Source organism: Salmo trutta, chromosome 25 (genome assembly GCF_901001165.1).
Source record: "Salmo trutta chromosome 25, fSalTru1.1, whole genome shotgun sequence".
Classification (NCBI taxonomy): domain Eukaryota; kingdom Metazoa; phylum Chordata; class Actinopteri; order Salmoniformes; family Salmonidae; genus Salmo; species Salmo trutta.
In genome coordinates, this window is record NC_042981.1 from 14,349,432 (window position 1) to 14,359,208 (window position 9,777).

Sequence of the window (9,777 nt, forward strand, 5' to 3'; positions counted from 1 at the left end):
GAAGAAGCCTACACTGAGTGTACTTTAGGAACATGACATAGACTGACCAGGTGAATCCAGGTGAAGGCTATGATCCCTAGTTGAAGTCACCTGTTAAATCCACTTCAATCAGTGTAGATGAAGGAGAGGAGACAGGTTAAAGAAAGATTTTTAAGTCTTGAGACAATTGAGACATGGATTGTGTATGTGTGCTATTCAGAGTGACAAAATATGTAAGTGCCTTTGAACAGGTTATGGCAGTAGGTGCCAGGCGCACAGGTTTGAGTGTGCAAGCACAGCTACATTGTTGGGTTTTTCACGCTTAACAATTGCTTGTGTGTATCAAGAATGGTCCACCACCCAAACGACATCTAGCCAACTTGATACAAGTGTGGAAAGCATTAGTCAACATGGGCCAGAATCCCTGTGGAAAATGTTTGACACCTTGTAGAGTCCATGCCCCAACTAATTGAGACTATTCTGAGGGCAAAGGGTGGAGCAACTCAATATTAGGACAGTGATGTTTGATGTCCTTCTTACAGTTTCGCTATTATGTGAAGCTTCCCCAAAAGTAGCTATCAGCATCTCACATTTCGTCTTGAAGCAAGTGACAACTGCTAATATAGAAAGACTTCATAAAATTATTTGATTATTTGATTTACATTTGACAATATTGTCTCTTAGCATACACCACCCAGTTTAGCCAGCCTGGATGGACCTACATGCAGGCCGTTGGGCATCTGACACATGGGGGAAGTTATGTCACGCTGACAGCAAGGGAAACCTCACCATCGTCATAGAAACCATGGTAGGTATTTATCTTCCTGTATATTACGTCTGTTAAACTGAATATTTATTCTGAGTAATGCTATCTAATGTTAGTAGAAGGCTTCATTATTTTGTTGATTGTACACTGTGCTTTGAACCATTTCCTAATTTGAATAGTCCATTCTAGTAAAGCTCTTTTTAGATCTCTGAAGCTTAACTTTTAATGCTGGTTTTGGAGAAAGTCAACAATTTCCTCAGGCTCTCTCTTTCATACTAAGCTGTGCTTTCCCAGGAGCCTCCGATCTAAACTTTAGCTAGTAAAAAGAAGTCCGGTGAGTTATTAGCTCACTTCCGCTGTCTGTTGATGCAATGACCGTGTTGTGACCATAGTTTGTTTGTAGATTAAATTGTCTGTGACACAACATGACTGTGAAATGTGATAAATGTTTATTTTCGATCTTTCAGACTCATCATTCTGTGTGCGTAAGGCCTCCACTCCTACCCTTCAATGTCACACCCCAGAATGTAACATTCCAACTCAATGGATCTTTTGTGAGTATTGTTACAGTTATTGCATGTCTGTTAATGATTAAAAGGCTACTTTGTCTTAGTAAACGTGTCTCTTTCCTAGGCCTCGATCAGGGAACTACAGGTGTGGCAGTCGAGGTTTGACTTCAAGACTAAAAAGCCATTCTTCTTCAAGAAACTGAGCCCCTTAATTTTCTTAAGGACAGATGTTCCGCTAGCAGAACGCCTCACCGATATCCAATGGTAGAGCGTGGCGCGAAATACAAATACCTCAAAAATGCTATAACTTCAATTTCTAAAACATATGACTATTTTACACCATTTTAAAGACAAGACTCTCGTTAATCTAACCACATTGTCCGATTTCAAAAAGGCTTTACAGCGAAAGCAAAACATTAGATTATGTCAGGAGAGTACCCTGCCAAAAATAATCACACAGCCATTTTCAAAGCAAGCATATATGTCACAAAAACCAAAACCACAGCTACATGCAGCACTAACCTTTGATGATTTTCATCAGATTACACTCCTAGGACATTATGTTATACAATACATGCATGTTTTGTTCAATCAAGTTCATATTTATATCAAAAAACATATTTTTACATTAGCATGTGATGTTCAGAACTAGCATACCCACCGCAAACTTCAGGTGAATTTACTAAATTACTCACGATAAACGTTCACAAAATACATAACATTTATTTTAAGAATTATAGATACAGAACTCCTTTATGCAATCGCGGTGTCAGATTTTAAAATAGCTCTTCGGCGAAAGCACATTTTGCAATATTCTGAGTAGATAGCTCGGCCATCACAGGCTAGCTAATTTGACAACCACCAAGTTTGGTTCTCACTAAACTCATAATTAGTATTAGATAAATTGGATTACCTTTGCTGTTCTTCATCAGAATGCACTCCCAGGACTTCTACTTCAACAACAAATGCTGTTTTGGTTCCAAATAATCCATAGTTACATTGAAATAGCTCCGTTTTGTTCGTGCGTTCAGGTCACTATCCGAAGGGTGATGCGCGAGCACATTTCGTGACCAAAAAAATCAAAATATTCCATTACCGTACTTCGAAGCATGTCAAACGCTGTTTAAAATCAATTTTTATGCTATTTTTCTCATAAAATAGCGATAATATTCCAACCGGGCGATGTTGTATTCATTCAAAGGCTGAAAGAAAAAAATTGAGAATTCTCATGAACGCGCATCTCCAGTGTCACTGTTCCCAGGCTGACCACTAACAAATACTCCTGCTGTTCTTCGCCCAGAGACAGGAGACACCTCATTCCACTTTCTGGCGCCTTCTGAGAGCCAATGGAAGCCTTAGAAAATGTCACGTTACAGCACAGATGCTGTATTTTTGATAGAGATGCAACAGAAGGAAAACAAATTGTCAGACAGGGCACTTCCTGTATGGAATCTTCTCAGGTTTTGGCCTGCCATATGAGTTATGTTATACTCACAGACACCATTCAAACAGTTTTGGAAACTTTAGAGTGTTTTCTATCCACATCTACTAATTATATGCATATTCTAGTTTCTGGGCAGGAGTCGTAACCAGATTAAATTGGGTACGTTTTTTTCATCCGGCCGCGAAAATACTGCCCCCTATACCATAACAGGTTAAAGGTAAACTTACTCCACTGACAACTGTGATCTTTTTATGTACATATATACAGTTGAAGTTAGAAGGTTTCATAAACTTAGGTTGGACTCATTAAAACTCGTTTTTCAACCACTCCACAAAATTCTTGTTAACAAACTATAGTTTTGTCAAGTCGGTTAGGACATCTACTTTGTGCATGACAATAAATGTTTCCAACAATTGCTTACAGACAGATTATTTCAGTGGGTCAGAAGTGTACATACACTGAAAAATTCCAGAAAATTATGTCATGGCTTTAGAAGCTTCTGATAGGCTAATTGACGTCAATTGGAGGTGTACCTGTTGATGTATTTCAAGGCCTACCTTCAGACGCAATGCCTCTTTGCTTGACATCATGGGAAAATTAAAAGAAATCAGCCAAGACCTCAGAAAAATAATTGTAGACCTCCACAAGTCTGGTTCATCCTTGGGAGCAATTTCCAAACACCTGAAGGTACCACGTTCATCTTTACAAACAATAGTACGCAAGTATAAACACCATGAGACCACACAGTCGTCATACCGCTCAGTAAGCAGACGTGTTCTGTCTCCTAGAGATGAACGTACTTTGGTGCGAAAAGTGCAAATCAATCCAAGAACAACAGCAAAGGACCTTGTGAAGATTCTGGAGGAAACGGGTACAAAAGTATCTACTATATCCACAGTAAAACGAGTCCTATATTGACATAACCTGAAAGGCCGCTCAGCAAGGAAGAAGCCACTGCTCCAAAACCACCATAAAAAAGCCAGACTACGGTTTGCAACTGCACATGGGGACAAAGATCGTACTCTTTGGTGAAATGTCCTCTGGTCTGATGAAACAAAAGTAAAACTGTTTGGCCATAATGACCATTGTTATGTTTGGAGGAAAAGGGGCGAGGCTTGCAAGCTGAAGAACACCATCCCAACTGTGAAGCACTGGGGTGGCAGCATCATGTTGTGGGAGTACTTTGCTGCAGGAGGGACTGGTGCACTTCACAAAATTGATGGCTCATGAGGGAGGAAAATTATGTGGATATATTGAAGCAACATCTCAAGACATCAGTCAGGAAGTTGAAGCTTGGTCGCAAATGGGTCTTCCAAATGGACAATGACCCAAGGCATTCTTCCAAAGTTGTGGTAAAATGGCTTAAGGACAACAAAGTGAAGGTTTTGGAATGGCCATCACAAAGCCCTGACCTCAATCCTATATAAAATTTGTGGGCAGAACTGAAAAAGTGTGTGCGAGCAAGGAGACCTACAAACCTGACTCAGGTACACCAGCTCTGTCAGGAGGAATGGGCCAGAATTCACCCAACTTATTGTGGGAAGCTTGTTGAAGGCTACCCTAAACATTTGACCCAAGTTAAACAATTTAAAGGCAATGCTACCAAATACTAATTGAGTGTATGTAAACTTCTGACCTACTGGGAATGTGAGAAACTGAGTTTAAATGTATTTGGCTATGGTGTATGTAAACTTCTGACTTCAACTGTATATATTTTTTTTTATACAAGAGGTGTGTGCCCAAGCTTCTGAAAGTGTTAGACATAGTGTCATCTTGTCTTTGGATCTTGTGTTGAGTCTTGCACAGCATGATATATTTCTCCTCCTGTGACATTTCACATCTCCAAACTAACTTTTATGAGCGGTTACACATTTTTTGGCCACATTGCCATGTGTTTCATGCTGACTCCCTTACACTTTCCTTGCTAGATTTCTGATGGTTTGTTCACCTTGAGCCTGTATGTAGATGAGGTTTACACTTTAACTACCATAACCACTGGGCAGAAAGGGACTTACCCTGATCCACCCCCCTCTGGCCCATTCCCCAAAGTATACAAGGATGACTTCAATGTTGGTAAGTACATTTTAAAGGGAGAAATGTCATTATATCTACCAAAAACGACCCGCAAATAATCAAAAAACATTATATCAAAATGTAAATGATTAATGCTTTTCTCTTTCGTGCTTGCTCATGCGCTCTCTGTCTGTCTGTCTGTCTGTCTGTCTGTCTGTCTGTCTGTCTGTCTGTCTGTCTGTCTGTCTGTCTGTCTGTCTGTCTGTCTGTCTGTCTGTCTGTCTGTCTGTCTGTCTGTCTGTCTGTCTGTCTGTCTGTCTGTCTGTCTGTCTGTCTGTATGTCTGTCTGTCTGTCATGATCCCTTCCTTCTCTGAGGCCCCAGACTTTGCTGACCATACGGGGGTGTTTGAGTATTACATAAACCTGACGGACCCTGGTCCTCATGTCTTCCTGCACCAGGTGGTCACACAGATGCCTGTTACCTGGGCAGCAGATGCCGAACAGACCATTAGCGTCATCGGAGACTATACATGGTGAGGAATCAGGCCAGGGGGAGTGGGGGGCGAAGTATAGGGTGAAGTTGCCCATAGTTGTTGATCTAGGGTTAGTTTTGCATTTCCCCCACTAATGGTTAAGGTTATGATTGGGGCAGGGGAAGCTGATCCTAGATCTGTACCAAGGGGAAACTTCTTAGACTCCTGCTCAAGTCATTATAATAACGTTAATTAGAAAGGGCTTTTAATACTTTTATCTGCCTTGATGTGCTACAAATGTCTTATGAAACTGGTGCGTGTAATTACTGGAAAGGAAAACGGGTCAAGAAAGAGGGCATTTTACGGTGTAGAATTGTAATTGTGTATACTGTGTGTTTTCCAGGCAGAATCTGACAGTGAGCTGTGATGTCTTCATGGAGACGGTGAAGTCTGGAGAAGTGTTCATCGCAGCCAGAGTGGACAAAGGAGGCGGGTCAGGTCCGCAGCGCCAAGGGAGTCTTCTTCTGGGTGTTGCAGATGGCTCCAACAAAGTCACCAATGGCCTTGGTCAGTATTTTACTCAAAATAAATGTCCCTGGATGGACATTTTTCCAGACACAGGTTAAGCCTAGTCTAGGACTAAAAAGGCATCACAATGCCGATTTATCCATTGAAAGAGATTTTACATTTGAGTCATTTAGCAGACATTCTTATACAGGGGTAAAAGTAGATTTAATTTCTTCCTGGTACGGGACCTCCTGTGTGTGCGAGCGCTTGCACACAAAACATTTATGAGCGGCAGAATGGCCCTTTACATTCTGCCTCCCTGTACGTTCTGCTGCCCTAGGCTAGACAAAACATTACCACCCCCATCCTATCCCCTCTAAACTAGAATAGAATTCAGGAGGGGTCGGCAATAGGTTTGGACTTGGGACCATTTTCTTTTCTCAGCTAATAGTCGGCAGAACAGAACATAATGGCAGCCCAATTCATAGACCTATGCTACAAATTAAACCCAATTTAACATATCTGATTAGTAGGATATATAAATCAGTTCAATGTCAGTAATATATCCTAATATTTTCAATCTGATATAGCTCTGAAAGTCTCAAAAGAAAGGTGGATCATGAAAATAGAAGTTTCAGGGAAGAATGGATAGAGAAATATGCATTCTTACCATATTTGTCCAATGTCAAACCAGAGTGTCTTGTTTACAAAGAAATGGTTTCTGTTTGCAAATAATGTAATATTAGACATGAGTATGAATCTAACTAGGCACTTTAAAAAGTTACCTGTCCAACCACACAGGCGGCTCGACCAACACAGAAAAATGGAAACTTCAACTGCTGGCTACTTGTCCGTCACTTAGCCCAACAACAGAAGTGTTTCTCTAAATGCTGCCTGGGACAGAATAGCAAAGTACATTTTGCTATACATTCCGCAGCTCAGCTTCAGAATGTCATAGAGACTAATCAATATATCCCATATGCATCAGTCACGTCTTTTGTGGGCATTTTAAAGCTTGTTTGTAGCGTAAGGCATCACAGAGTTAAGCATTGTTATAGAACACTTTGTATTATCTGGATGCTTTTTATTTAGTTCAAAATATAAAGCTAACAATGGGTATCCTTTTTTGCATTTTACTTAAACAAACAGTATGGCATACCCTCAATTAATTTGAGCCCTGGTTTTACCGAAACACACCAAGCCGTTCCCAGACACGGAGGTATTTAAATGAAGTCAAATTAAAATAAAGACAATTGTTGAAATGAATTACTTTCAGCACCATTTACTGTCTGTCTGTTTGACTATGCCACTCTAAAGCTGATGTCTGCCCGCTTGCCTTTTTTTTCTCATGCACTTACTCTCTCCTCATTAATAAGTTAAGGATTTTAAAAAGTGTCTGTTTCATGACATTGTAATGCATTTGATCTCCAGTCTGGGGCTACAGAAAAGGCTACTCCACAGGCTACTCTTTCTACTGTAGGCTACACAGGCCTAATTTATGTTAAATTGATTTGATGCAGCGCTGCATCTCTCCAACAGCACTCTGCAGAGGTGCGCTGGACATGGATAAGATAAATATTTTTGGTAAAGTGGGCATAGCTTATCATGAGGCAGCATCAGCGCTCACTTAAGTAGCCCTCATGCCACTGAGTGAGAAGTTATCATTGTTTTGGGGCAGAATAATGTGAGGTGTTGTGTTGTTGGAGGTGCGTCTTGGTCAATCTGCTGATCATAGATTTATGTTTAGAATCCCTATTAATTCAATAGCATCTGTGGGCCTATGTATGACCTTTTATTGTGGCATGAACACAACAATCACTTCAAAGGGCTCCTTTACTAGGCTTCCTGCACACATTTATCAACTGGCAACATATCTCTGGCAACAGTGGTGAATGGAAAGAGACTACTTCTGTTGCACTAAACACCACAGTGTCATACAATTTGGTGACAGAATTAATGGCTCCACTAAACACCACAGTGGCATGCTATTTAGTGACAGAATGAATGGCTCCACAAAACACCACAGTGTCATGCTATTTAGTGACAGAATTAATGGCTCCACCAAACACCACAGTGTCATGCTATTTAGTGACAGAATTAATGGCTCCACTAAACACCACAGTGTCATGCTATTTAGTGACAGAATTAATGGCTCCACTAAACACCACAGTGTCATGCTATTTAGTGACAGAATTAATGGCTCCACCAAACACCACAGTGTCATGCTATTTGGTGACAGAATTAATGGCTCCACTCCTGTCTGTGCGAGTCTCGGTTTTCAGCCACTCATCTCTGCCTTGGTAAAATGCCAGTGTTTTCCTCGAACCACATGGTATTTTGGAACATAGGCTATACCACCCGCTTTCAAGTTGATTCGCTCATGTTTCATGCCTCAGACGTGAGGAAATGATAAATAATGCTGTAATAGCCTACAGTTTTGACATTTTGTTTTCATTATTGTGGTAGGATCATGTTTTACCAGTACGGCGTACCCCCACTATTTATTTTGCCGGGACGCCAATGTTTGTAAACAATGTAATCATAAACAAAAACTGTATAGCCTCAAAACATGGTTAAAACTATAATTTTGATATCGTGGACGGTCAGTCCTTGAATCCATAGCTCTGTCTATGAATCTGAGTGGTTACATTTCTCCAGCCCCATCCCTTAACTTTTTACCAAAACAGTGGTGGGGAGACACTTTCTTTAGTGTTTGAACTGCAGATTATCCCTTTAATTGTTTGAAGTGACACCTGCGTTTAACAAATTCCTGCTTATCAGTTAATGTATTGTTGTGTAGTGCACAAGCCATTGATATATTAATGCCTATTGTTTACCAAGTCTTATTTGTTTCACAGTTGGAGAGACTGTGCTTGCGGAGGGTCATTCTGGAACGAGAGCGTACGGCTGGCGCACGCTATCCCTCACAGTTGAGGTACGTTCACAACTTCAATCTCTGAAACAGTAGGAAAACTCGTTCCAAGGAAAACTGATAATTATCATCAAAATGCATCTCTGTCAGCTCTTCTTTTCATATAAATGACTTCAAGATCTTGGTAGAGGAAAATCGTGTTTGTCTCTACCAGACAACTTAACAAATTGAAGTATTTGGTGGTTAGTTTCCTCTCCCTGCCTTTTCCTTTACACAAATAGCATTGTACAGTATATCTGTGTTATATGGACACATTAACTAATAGAAACCTGTCTATTTTCAGGGGGAATGTGCCACAGGGTTGCTGAATGGATATCATCTATGGAAGAATACTGTGGTATTGGGACCAAAGAATGGCTGGGCTTCCATAGGAACACACTCATTTGAACTGGCACAGTTCGACAACTTTGCTGTGGAGGGAAAATCATAATTTGTCTGTGTTTGTTTGCGGTGAAAATGTCTTGGTCATGAATTAATTTATTGAAACCATTATGCCTCTGAGGGCCCTTAAATGTGATTGTGTGTCAAATGAGAAAAGGCTGGCTTTTATTTACGTATGTTTTTTAAAGGGAATAGCTCATTTGATTGCGCAGATATTTGATTAACAACTATACTGTGTGTGTGTGTGTGTTATTATTATTATTTCATTTCTATTTTACGAATGTTTACAATGAAGAGAAGGCCTATTTTGAAATTACATCTAGCATATTTCTTTCAACAAGTTTGCACCTGCGCAAAAACGTGATGAAACGATACCCCTTGTTGCTAAATAACTGGAGAGATGCCCAGACAACATCTGAGCGCAGGAGAAGATTATTAATAGCACCTTGACTCCTATACCTGAATTTATTGCAAAGGTTATTCTTTTAGATTTTGATATACAGGTACATATCATATAAATAATAATGAACTGTTAACTGTACGCCTCCGAGCTAAACAGAGAAATCTTATTTTATTCATTGCCAGCGAGCTAATGTTAGCTTACTCTTTGCTGTGCGCTTTCAAAACCAGGACAAATAGGCTGTGTGGCTGTTTAATACACCTAGATAGGTAAGGATGATGATAATAATAGTTATCTACAACGGGGTAAGACCAATCATTTATATATAGACTAGATGACCGATTAAGGGATGCTGTGTTGAAGCCACCCCGC

The 9,777-nt window shown here is 40.2% G+C and overlaps 1 pseudogene; it reads left to right on the forward strand.

Annotated features, from left to right (window-relative positions):
• Positions 1-233: 233 nt before the first annotated feature.
• On the forward strand, positions 234-9,321 carry LOC115161784 (galactocerebrosidase-like; annotated as a pseudogene).
• Positions 9,322-9,777: the final 456 nt, after the last annotated feature.